General features: G+C 42.6%; 1 long non-coding RNA gene across 2 annotated transcripts in view; it reads right to left on the bottom strand.

Annotated features, from left to right (window-relative positions):
• LOC119007314 overlaps positions 1–12940 on the bottom strand; it is a 94300-nt gene that overhangs the window by 66117 nt on the left and 15243 nt on the right. For both annotated transcript variants that reach the window (XR_005071095.1, XR_005071096.1), the window contains exon 2: positions 6004–6088. This is a non-coding gene — a long non-coding RNA (uncharacterized LOC119007314). The remainder of the gene's footprint in view (positions 1–6003; positions 6089–12940) is intronic.

Raw genomic sequence — 12940 nt, 5'->3', positions numbered from 1 at the left:
AGCTCACCCAAAAAAATCAAAATTCAATCATTATCTACTTACCCTCATGCCGATGAGAGTCGGGTGAAGTTTCGTTGCCCACGAGACATTTATCTAGCTTCACGGCAAAACAGCACTGCAGCATTCTCCTAAATGACTAAAGTAGCTGGGGACAACTGCATAATAACGCAAAATGGCTCCGTACTGCTCGTCCTGCATGATCCAAGTCTCCAGGAAATCCCCCAAATCACAAATTGATTTAAATAGATGTTATTTACACGTCAGACAGGGTGCTCACTGGCGCTTAACGTCCGTTTTACAAACTGCACATCCTTTTGGTTCTGGTGCCAACCCTTCAGTATACATCTGTTGACTCTGCGCTTCTTCATCCCCAACTTCGTTAAAATACTTCACTGCTCACTTTGGTTATATTGTTAATAATTTATTGTTTATTGACTCTTTAGCACTTTTGATCATGTAGGTCTAGCTCCCTAAAAAGCTCTGCATGCACACATCACAGTGGAAGACAGGCAGACAGACAGACAGATTCCATTATTATGTGTACAGTATATGTAGAGGAAACCAGTCCACTTAAAAACACCTACATGGTTAGCCCATCTTAATTATCAAAATGTAACTACAAACTTGAAACAATATATACAAAACGACCTGTGAAAACTGAAGCATTTAAACTATGTTAGGTCTGTGTGTGTGTGTGCGTGTGTGTGTGTTTAATAGGTGTTTTCTGGTCTTATGTTGTCTTTTGCCCTTTTTTCGGTGTTCTGTCTTCCCTCTGTGGTTCCCCTGTGGTCCACACCTGCTTACATCTCGCTCTTTAGCCTTTTCCCTCCTCCCAGTGTTTTTCCATTCCTTCCCCTCACCTGTCCCTGCCTCCCTCCACCTGCACCTCACCCCCTCGTTAGTTGTGTTCGTATTTAAGCGTGTGCTTCATTCTGTCTCTGTCGGTTCGATCCTGTGTTACTCATCGGTGTGGGTGAGTCACCTGGTTACTCCCCTGTGCCCATTCCAGTGTTTTCCAGCGTCTCCTCGTGATATGTTTTCTCCTTTTAGTTTCCGGCATTTACATGTTGAATTTCCTGATTTGTACTTTGCTTTTTGTTGTACTCTATTTGAGTTTGGGGGTTTAACACTTCTTGGTTGTTTTTTGGATTGTATGCCTCTTTGAGTATTTGGCTTTTGTTCCTCATTCTGTTTGCATCCCTGTGCATTCTTGCATTTGGGTCCTACTTACAACTGTCTCCCAGTTGTGATAATAGGGATGAAAAAGCACTGGGATCACTAGGCCTAGACGTATACTGGATCTGCAGTTTGCAAGTGGATATGGTACTTCACACTGCATTGTGCAAGCTCAGAATTCTTTAAGATCCCGGAGACTCGCTGAATGAGGGGGTGATGTCGCTGCTGTCCTTTTAGTGGGGGACTACAAATGTTGTTCTTCTGTTGTTATATAAAAGCAGGGGCGTTGATGAATATATTATAAAGAAACAGATGTGTAGCGCTGTCTGTAATATTACTGTCTGTCTATTACTGGGCAATACATTCAAACACCAGCACATCAAAGCCTGTTAGAACCATGAAAAGGTTAGTCTTTGCCTTACAGCACATGTCAGCTAGCTTTAATCCATTTGAAAGAATTGTACATCACAAGACTGTATTTTCAAAAAAAAAAAAAAAAAAAGACACTAAAAAAGCTCCGGTTGACAATACAAAGTCTACTTTATGATAATGAGGCTTAGTATTCTTAGAGTGTGTGGGCCACCTTTCCCTCCCTTCCCTTTGGTTCTCTGTGATTGTCCAGCAAAAAAAAAAAAAAAACTTGGTTATCTTGATCATGCTCTCTCTTCCCCAACTTTGTGGGAACAAAGCACTTCTCTCTTCTCTTAAGGGGATTGAAATGTGCTGTCAGAGACTCTGCGGTGCTACAAAAAACGTTAAAAAAAAACGTAATGGTTACCTGATGCACGAGCTCTCTTATTGTTGCGAGACGGGAAAAAAAAAACGTCACACAAAGCAGCAAAAATGATACTCGCTAAATGGAACGGCAATGAGCGACCGACTCAAAGGAGACACATCAATTGAGTCGGAATGTGTTACTTTTTAGCAGCTGTACATCCGACCAGAAGCACTTGTCGCTTGAAGTGCGCTTAGTGCCGCTGCCAATTCTGAAATGAATACCCTCTCTTAGCGTCCGATACCAAACATTAGCAGGCAATTGGCTAGAGTAAATGGGAAAGTGGATAAACATTATCTGTCACTTTAGGCAAACATAAACAGCCTGTTCACATTACGGTGACAGTATTTAACAAGATCACAGCTCGTCTCATTGTAATACCTTTAATACTTGCAAAAAAAACAAAAAGAGGAACCACCAGACCAAACTTCACTTAGCAATGTGAATCAAAGGGTGAATTTTCACCGTTGCTGTGATTTGTGAACGGTGCCTGCTTCTGAGAGGTCTCCGTCAGGTAAACAAGCGGAAATTAAAAATGATGGTCAGGTTGATTTTAGCGGCACATGATTTCCTTTAAAAACCGAAACCTTTGGTTGCTCTCCAGGGTTTGATTAAACTTGGCTGCCCTGTGCGCATACTAATGTGATGAAGCGGCCCAAGTGTCCGTGCTTGATTGCAATATGTACTGTGATTGCCATAGATAGCCCTTTAAGCAATTGAAGAGTGAAGCCACACGTATTTATGTGATGTTCGGTGGCGTTGCCACTCTTAATCTTAAAATGAAACCCCCCCTCCTTTTTTTTGGGAAGCGAAGGATTTGTATCAGCACCTAGCGCTGAGGGAAACAAAACAAATGGTCCTAATTCTAACAAATTGTTGCGAGGCTAGTGGGCTCCTTCCCAGTGGTTCTTTTATAAATTGGGACATAATGCGGCGGTAAGTCAAAGCATCCCTCATTTTTTATGGGACAAACTCGATGATCTGTGTGCCGAGCGCTCGCTGGAAGACACACAGACTCTCGCAGGCACATAGAGACACCGCACCTGCAGAATTGTGGACCTAGCTCGCCGGGGCGACAGTGGGAGGGGATATAAATGGCCCATAGCGGAACCGTTCCCGGTGGACAGATAGCGATAGTCAAGCAAGTTCAAGGTATAATCTCTGTTGGCCCATGAGGGGGACTAATGAGTGACTGGAAGAAGGGGGAGGAAGATGATTATACTTTACATACTAACCTTGGCAACTGGGCCTGTCCTTTAATGACGGCATAATTCAGCGTTCACCTTGGGAGACTGCCACGGGTTTTGGTTTATGAGGTCACCCGGGTAACCTCAATCATTCAAGTGCATGCTCTGTCTTTGCTTCAGTGACTTCTCTCAACACACACACACACACACACACTCACACACACACACACACACACACACACACACACAGTGCCCCTGCGTTACAGATAGGGTGCCTGCCATTGCCACCGCCACCAACAGCGGCAGAACAGGTCAGATCACAATCTTGCCTTTACTATCCCTCCTGCGTTTGAGATCCTTGTGCCGCGGCTGACTTGCAGTTATGAGTGGATTGATAGATAGGCATATAACTCAGGATTAATCTCCCGGTTTGAGTAACAAGGCAGAGTATTGACTTCAGTCTATGGGTTGTATATATAACCCATAAAGCAACACTGTTCGTTTAGTGTCACTCCGGTTCCACATGACGAGTCGATCACTGTCAGCCAGCAACACTGTGCTCTCCTCCAAAAAAAAAGAAGAAGTCTAATTGCTGTTTTTGTTTTTGAAAGACAGTCTGTACTTTGGTTAAAAAAAAACATTGTGCATGCACGTGAACAAACCCAATAATTTTAATTACAGGATTTATTGCTGCGCCAGCAATCATTCTGTCACTGTTGGCTCACCTTTTTTCAGCAGTTATCTTCGTACAGATGGAAAAGTCTTCATGTGAATAGAGAAAGCAGGCAGACATAATTCCTTTGATCAATAGAGTGGTTATAGCTGAGCCACGGCATAATGATGCAGTAAATCAAAAGATCTCAATATTCTGCTTTCCAAATGCTACTTTTAAATATTTATCGTGTGATTTGTTTATCTCTGGTGCCGCTGCTGTTTTTACTTACCTTTTCCAGAGTTGCTGTTTTCTCTGCAGCTTAACCTCGACCTCTCGGCCATCACTAATTGATACTGGATCTTATTACATATTGATCACAAAACAGGCTGCGCCACGTCCGAGGACATCGTCTAATGAGATGATGTATATTTCATATGGCTCTTTTGCAATACAATACAACACGCCGATGTATTAAAATATCCATTATTCATACAGAATGCCAATACATTTGACATATTTATTTTTCCGTCTGCTTTGGCGGCCGAGCTATTTCAGAAGATGCATGCATTTGACACTAATTTTTTCGATGCATTGTGCGGGTGGGGCAAAGTGGCTCTCTTGTCTACATTATTAAAGGCCTCAGATGTGTTTTTCTTGTTTTCAGCTGATGGAAATATATTATTGTGAAGCAGAGCTTCAGCAGGGCTGCAGCGGCAGCAGCACAGAAAATGTATTAACAGCTCCTGACTTGCTCTGGTGCAAAGTACAGGATGAGTATGCTTGACTCTACAAATATTGCCTCTGCTCCCCGTGTATACCGGAGAGGAGGCTAAGCTCGCGTGTCTGCGTGGTGATCGGAGCAGAGTTTATATTTCAAGTGTATGAAATCATCACTCGCACTTGTTATGTTAGCTCTGTTAAGAGTGCAGAGCTTCACATGACCAGAGGGGTTAAAAATATAAGATAGAAGTGTGGATGTGGGGTGGGGGACTGCATCTCATGGGCTGTAGTAGTAAAATGAGGATTCATGTACAAATTCTGTGTTCAGATGGCAATAAAATCTCCTGCAGTAGTTGTCGATATTTTTTAAGCTGCATGAGGCATTTTTTTAATGTAAAAAGACACCCCACTTTTCTTTTTTCAGGCTCATAGCAAATTGAGGCTGCATTAGAGAAGACAGACCGATCCTCACTAATTGAAAAAACATTGATTTGTCCTATATTCGCCCCGGATGAAACTCTGGCACTGTTATGAATATTTCTTAGCAAACAGACCTCTGTCCAGAGGAAAGATAACCACCAGGAGGACTTTTCATCCCCCTTTCTGTACAAAGCTTATTGGAATGATGAACAAGTTGCTCTGTGGCTCACTGATGCCGCTTCACACAGATTTTGAGAATGTAGTTAAGAGTCGAGCATCATCCAGGAGTCACCTCGGAACACAGTTAGAGAGTGTAGCTTTATAATCTTAAGACGGAAACGTCTAGCCATAAATCAAGACCAATGGGATGCATCACGGCAATCCATAAAAATTATACTGACAGTATTTCCTGACAATGAACATACTGTACAATGACAGTGAGTTTTCGGGAGAAATTACAGCTATTCTATCACTCAATCTTCTGCCATCTCAATTACACTCAGTGCTTAGTCTTGTCAGATTTAGCCATGCAGAGTCTCTTTAATGACGACTTCCAGCTCCTCTTTAGAATTTACTGAGAGCTTTTGATGTGAGTTGCCAGCTCAGATTGCATTCAAGCACCTGTCACTTCTCCACATTCGGAGAGAAGGGGCGATGCGGGGAGACGTACAGCGAGAGGGGGGGAAAGAGGGAGAGGGAGACCAGCAGGTGTGTGCTGAGCCTAGCAGTGCAGACAATATACTGTAGCCAGACACAAGCCGGAAAAACAGATACAAGTGAGGCAGCCATCGACAGAGACGTTGTTATCATTATTGGCGAGTGCTACTCCTCAACCAGAAGTCCCACTTTTTTATTTGGCCAGGGTTTGAGCAAAACAGTGGAATTGATCTGGAATTGATCAAAATGCTCGTACGGCTCTCTCATCTAAAGGGGATTTCATTGATCTGCCAAAGTCCTCCTCTATAATTGCTTCAGTGAAGTGTAGGAACAGCAGTTTCAGGTGGGTAGGTATCAGAGGAAAGAACACAGCTCGGACAATTTACAGATCCTTAAAGTAAAAAGAAACTCACCATCCTCCACGGTCGTCCTCCACCACCGCCACCCACCGCGGCCTCAGACACCATCCCTCCCAGCTCCATCGACACACACAGTGATCTATTGGAAAGGGGAATCAAACTTATTACCATTATCAGCAGCATGCTGAATGTACAAAACCACATTTTTCAAAGTTGCTTTTTTTTTCTTATTCAAAGCGAACATCAAATGATATATTCTGATACAGCTGTAAAATAGCCAAATCTTGTTAATCCATATTATCGGCTCATCTCTGAGTCTTGATGTATGCATGCTGGCTAATGTCAGCCAGACAGGGGTTTTATGTTACTAGACTGCCACCTAGTGAACGCTGCTGAAAGGTCCCCATCTGGTTTCCACATGAGGAGCCACTGATGGATAGATGCAGCTGCTTTGAACGAGGTGTCTAAGCCTGTCTTCCACAGATCCTTCAGATGGCAACACATTTAGGCGGTTGCCAGCAGCACCAGTGAGAAATGAATCATGGGTTTGTAGAAAAATCACTAAGGAATCCAAACAGTTTTCAGACGGGTGATTTGTCAGGTATCGTAGATATTATCTTTAAAGAGACAAACAAGCATCTGATGTGAGGAGGGAGATTTCAGACTTGTCGTTATACTATTAGTTTAAGATGCAGGAATAATAATTCAATAAACAGGATTGCCGTTTCAACACCAATCAGAATTGCAGTCCCATCTGTCGTGCTCAGCATCTAGCTCTCTCTTCCTACCCTCTTTTCACTCTTACTCCCTGCCTCCTTCCCTCCAAAGAAAAGGCAAAAGTACACTTTTCATTAGTCCAATCCACCACCAGTGGAAGAGTTGTCTAATGTAAAAAGCACAGGCAGTGGCTGTTGTTAAGCCTTCAGATGAATTGAAATTACTCAGCATAGCTTTTATTAGGTACATAAACCACAGTGAGTTGGCTTCCTGGTGGGCCTGACGGAGACTCATAATAATAGTTAAGACACAGAAAGGAGGGATTCATCGGGTATATAAAAGAGGGAAATGTACATGGAGGGATAATATTAGAAAGGTCGGCGACCCAGAGTCTGCCAGTAAAACAACTGTTATCCCTCCACTGAAGCAGAGCCTTTAAACAGAAGAGACATACACAGTTTGTGCAAACTCGGACAGTTAGTCCAACTTTTTTTCTACACCCGAAAAAAGCCAGGAAATCAAAAAAGCAAAGAGAAATACGAGCAAGACATAGTGAAGGATTTTTGTTTCCAGCCTGTCACTGCCTCTTGGCAGTCCAAACAAAGATTTTGTGTTCCATGGCCAACATTTGAGCTTAACTTGACAAGAACTAAGAGAAATACATAATATGTAGGTGGCTTTAACGAGAAATGGAATCGTTCTCGGTGAGTTTTTTGATGGATTTGGATCAGTTTATGTCTCTTATTAGCCATTAGGAGCCATCAGATTTGGATCGGTTTTCATCACACTGTACTTATCCGTCTCCCAAATATGCAGAAGGCGGTCGCTATCTTGTAGAACTGAGTAATGACTAGCCTGGGTAAGTATTGTTAAGGGACTGTTACAGCAAACCCAATGAATTGCACAGCAGGGGCTAATTGAAGAAGAAGAAAGACTGAGGCATGATTGTTGCATTCTCCAGAGGGATGTTTTTTTTTTTTTTTAGTTTGAGGCCCGGAGAAAAGGGAACGTCGCCTTATCTCTGCTGCGATAACCACGCGTCCAAAAAGCAGATTACGCTCTAAAGCATTACTAGGTTACAGACATAATTTATCAAAAAGCAGCATTCCTTTCGCAACTGGATTACTCTCTTAAGATTAATCAGACTTCTTATTCATTTGCGATTTATTTTAGATTTCCAAAGTGGATCTCAGTAACTGAGGGGCTATAGAAACAACAGAAAGAAACGGGTGAAAGTAACAATCAACGTTCGTGCCGGGTCGGAGCTTTCTTAATGTCGTGCCGCAGCGATGGGGTATTTTTACAGGCTTAAATCAATTAAAGCGTTTTAAGGGATGAATTACCCAAGACTTTACTGTAAGCATATATTCTGGCAATCTATTGAACAATGGCATTTGTATAGACATAATTTAATGAACATCTGGTTTTTCTGAGGATGCCTAATGATTTTACATTCATCTTCCTCTAAATGGCTAAAGTGCACGCAATTACGTTTTTAATTAGCTGTGAATACGTTTCTGTCAATGGGAGTGATTCATCTCTTAAACATGAAACGCCGTCACGTCGTTTCAGAAAAGAGGGGAGTATTAGCTCTGATTTTACGAAAGGAGTGGATGTCTTCTGTTTTTTTTTTTTTTAAAGTTCCGTCATTAAAATATACTCGAGGTCTTTAATAACTCTTGATATTGCTTTGTGTGAGCGCAGACAACTGGATTATCTTCCCAGCAATGCTCGTTCTCGATTCACAACATAAAATTTTTTAATGGCAGGTACACAGATTAATCACTGGGCTCCCCAGCCCGGCCGTTAAACCCTGCTGTCTGCCGCTCAAAGCAAATCAAGAAAATCTCCCGGTCCCTAATGAATACTGTTTGGCACCGCTCGCTCTCTAAGACCTTTTGGACTCCTCGGTGCGATGCTGACAGTCATTTCTTCTGGCCTCGATCACTAATTCCTCATTAGAAATGATGAGCTTCTTCATCACCTCTCTTTGGAAAAGGTTAGGCCCGGGCCCAGAGGAGAGGTAGGGAGTCCTTCACTCCGGACCTGACGGAAGCTTCACAGGCCTTCAGCTATTGATTGGGGGCTTCAGGTTGCCTCTCCTCCAATGTAGGGGTCTGCACTGCAGCATACTAAGCTGATGTGTAATCAATGACTCATACCGCAGCCGGCCTCTGTGCACAGACCCGTCAAATTATACACTCGGCATCCAATATCTGACATAGTGTGTTTTTAAAACCGCCTTCCGGAAGAATGACACACACACACACACGCGCGCGCACACACCGACGCACACAGGTAAATACACTTTGGAGCGCGCGCAAGCCGAACGGTATACACGGATGTGCATACATGCGTGAAAAAAAAACTCACAAACAACCCACACACTATCTTTCAAACACTCAGACACGCACAAACAACCGGCGGGTCCTGCAGGGCCGCTTTGATTTTTTTTTTTTTTTCTTCTCCCTCTGTCCAGATGAAATGTTTATCATCTCAAATACTCTGCAAGAAGGAAAAAAAAAAAAACATACAAGTTATAAAACCCAATCCTTCTTGGAAACGCTCGCCTTTGGAGTCTAGCAAGCGCCAGCTGTGAGACGTGGCCCTATCCTCGCACTTGGCCTGGCAGCGGCTCCAACGTGCCCTCCTCCTCTTCATGGGGCTTAATGATATGCACAGGCACACTCCGGGGCCAGCTTCCCAGAGCATTTAATCCACAGAGATATGATACTATGCTGGATGTTGTGTCATCCATCACAATCTCCCTCCTCTCTTTCTTCTCCGACCCCCCCCACCACCACCACCACCATACGATGCTCGCCTTGTTTGATTAGGTGCTCTGTTATCTATCTGTTTATCTGTCCGACTGACCGTCTCTCCTTTTAATTGATCGAGTAATCCCTCTCCTTTTTTTAAAAGTTTAAATTAAAGACTTTTTTTCCAGAAATGTGTTTTGTTGTTGTGCTCCTCTGTGTTTTGTGCTCGTTGCCAAACTAAAGCTCTCAGGAGGCGTCCTCTCAATCTTTAGTTCTCTTGCATCTTTTCACTTTGATTTTCCCAATTTATACAGTTCAAGAGTCCGTATGTGGTGTTCTTTGTTTTCGCCTGTTCGACCATAATGGCCATCTCTGCTCGTTAAAGCAACTTCTTGTGTTCGGTTGTTCCTTCAAACGAATGTTGATGGAATTGTGTCGTCAGCATCACCTTATAAGACCTTTCGTGTTTTAGAGCAAAGCTTTCATTATATATGATCTAATATCATAATCTGGTAACACACTTTTGTTTTATGAAAATGTCACAAGTTATCATTTCCTGTCTGAGCAAATCACAAAAACTGTATTACTCTTTCACGTGACTATGTTCTTTTTTTTGCATCTATCAACATGAATTCTCCAAATCGATATTGTTAAGTCAACACATGCCCATCAATGCGATCCTTTATCCATTACATAGTCCATTACATTGTCCCCACGGTTTCCCGAAACAAGCCATTAGGTAACAAAATCTGGCGAAGGAAACCCAATCTTTCACATGGCAGGGCGGTCAGTTTGGAGCCTCCATCACGATCCGTCCCCCCCCCGCCCTATCTTCCTCTGGGTTTTGCAGCGCGGTATGGAAGACAAATGGATAGCCATTAGTAGTGTATTAATTACATGTAGAGAATTACTTTGTTCATCAATCAAGCAATTTTTCCCTCCGCTTGTCAAGTGTAATTTGGTGACACAATGAACAAAAAAAAAAAAACCTGGAAAGGCCCCCGTTCTGTTCTGATCTCTGCTGCTAGCAGCCGGCGCCGTGTTGACAGGCTGGAACACTGAATGCATCTGCCTCTTGTTTCTTCTACAGACGCTCACTGCCGTGACACCCCGCTGAGCAAAAGGTCCACGAAAACACCTCAAATAGAACTGACGCAAATTATCATGTCAAGATGGATTAATTGCAAAGATCGCTGAAAGACTAATGATTACCACTGTCAGAAATGCAAAGACGCGCAGACACAGCATTATAAACGCTTTTTAGTGGGTATCATATACAATTATCTGTTCTTCTCCGCCAGAATGAATGTCAAAGTAGCAACGCATCTGAATCCAAATACCACAAATGATTAGAATGTGAAGACTCTGAGCCGTCATTAGAGAAGAATGGGCCGCTGGTGGGGAAGTATTTCTGAGCTCTCTTTATACCCAATTGTGTTGCCCATGAAATGATTTAAACTACCCTTCCTTCTTGTGCAGTGGGTGATCTAATGCATCATCTATGTGTATATACAGAGCTGGGTTTCTGCAAAGAAGCTGGTAACAAAATCATTAGTGTATTTTTAGCAGGTGAAAACTACACGTGTACAATGATATTATAAATCATGATTAGAGTCGTTATCCCTTAGTAATGCTCTCTTTTTTGAAAAGGAACTGTAGAGCAGGGTTGCCAACAGTGGAACCTCCGGGCAAAAGTTGGCCCACTGTAAAGGTTTGATTTGGTCCGCAAGGAAACAAGCTCAAATCTGAATATGAATCACTAGCTGTTTTTATACAGGGCAACAATCCGCCAATTTGGCACTCTTTTTGCGGCTCGGTCTGCGGTTTTAGACGGAAGGCAGCAAATTGGGGTTCTGTTTTGGGCCGCCAATTTGCCTAATGCTAGCGTCTCCTCGGTCTCTGTTGCTGTTTGGTTGTGTCCGCTTGTTGTTGTAGCGGCAAGCTACGAACGGTTGTTACTTTCAAATTAAAAGCCCCCTGCTAAGAACCCAATTCAGTTCTATACTCCAATGGGGTGCAATATAAAGCTCTTATTTTGAAGATAAATTTGTTGTCACTGTTCACTGCCCAACTTCATGCTTCACACATGTCACATGTTTACACCTACCTCAGTGGCGGCTTTTGGAAAAGGAGGAATATGACGCCTCCGTTTTAGAAAGACAGGGCAGCACAATGCTGCCCTTACCTTGGGGCAAATGTGCCACCTTTTGTATCTATAAAGGACTAATATTTATGCCATTTTTAATTTTGGTGACTAATTTTGGGACTATTCTCTTTAAAGGTCTTAATGATATTGCTCAGGCAGTCCATCTTAGCTTGACCACTGAATTCCTGTTCCAGCGCTGCTGTTGTTCGAATCCTCTGCCCTGTCAACTGCTAACCAGCTTGTTGCACTATAGCTAGCTAACATCGCTAACGATGGCTTGCCAATGTAAATGTTGCTACTGCTAGCTTGAAAATGATAATGTTGCTAATGCTAGCTAACGTTAACAATACTAGTGGGCGGCTGTATCTCAGGGGTAGAGCCAGTGTCTTGTTCTCCGAAGGTCTGCATGTCTAAGTGTCCTTGGGCAAGACACTGCCTTGCATGGCAGCCATCGCCATTAGTGTATGGATGAATGTATGAATTACTGGAAGTCGTTTTGGAGAAAAGCATCTGATAAATGCCCTTAAATGTAAATGTTAACGCTAGCTAGCTAACGTTAACTTTGCTAAAGTTTTCTAACATTAAAGCTGCTGCACTAGCTCATCCTAGTATGTGGGCTTTTTTTTTTTTTTTTACTTTTTTTCCCCACAAACTGGACTCTTGATGCTGACAAAACACAGATGCCACCTGATACCAACATCGTTATACTATTGACCCACAAACCTGGTCAGAAGCTGAAACCAGCCATCAGAATTCTTACAGAGATAGAACAATCATTTTGGACCTGACCAACATTTCAAATGTTTTAATTCACAGTCATAATAATGTTTTTAAGGAAAAGGGATTACTATATGCTGCACCTCTCTATAAGCTCTGTATATGTATTATCTATTTGTCTGCATATATACGACCTCAATATGTAGGCGCGCTAACTGTTACATGACGCTTTGTGCAGGAATATGGTTCAATTAAAGGATCTCGGTATCCTAGTATGATGGAAGCCCTTCAGGGGCAAGAGGGGGAAATATGATGAAACTTAGATAATCCAAAACACTTTTTTTTTCTCACCTGTTCTTAAGTCAAAAGCACTGGAGAGAAAACAATTTAGATCAGACGAAGAAAATGAATTACCTGATTTGTTTTTTTTCGCCCCATACTCCCATATGGTCCCACTTTGCATCTTAACAACTCAGCCCAAAAAGCTGTTTGCTTTTAGCCTGTGGTCCACCATTAAAATTTCAGTTTTGGACCTCCGAGGGAAAACACTGCTGCAGTAAAGGAAAGTTCAACACAGAGAGGACCTGATGTTTTGAACATTTATAACTATATATGTAAGATATGCCAAATATACATCAGACTTTGACCCACA

This window comes from Acanthopagrus latus, chromosome 18 (assembly GCF_904848185.1).
Source record: "Acanthopagrus latus isolate v.2019 chromosome 18, fAcaLat1.1, whole genome shotgun sequence".
NCBI lineage: Eukaryota > Metazoa > Chordata > Actinopteri > Spariformes > Sparidae > Acanthopagrus > Acanthopagrus latus.
Note: the sequence above shows the minus strand (reverse complement) of the source record. Positions and strands in the feature narration are given on the sequence as shown.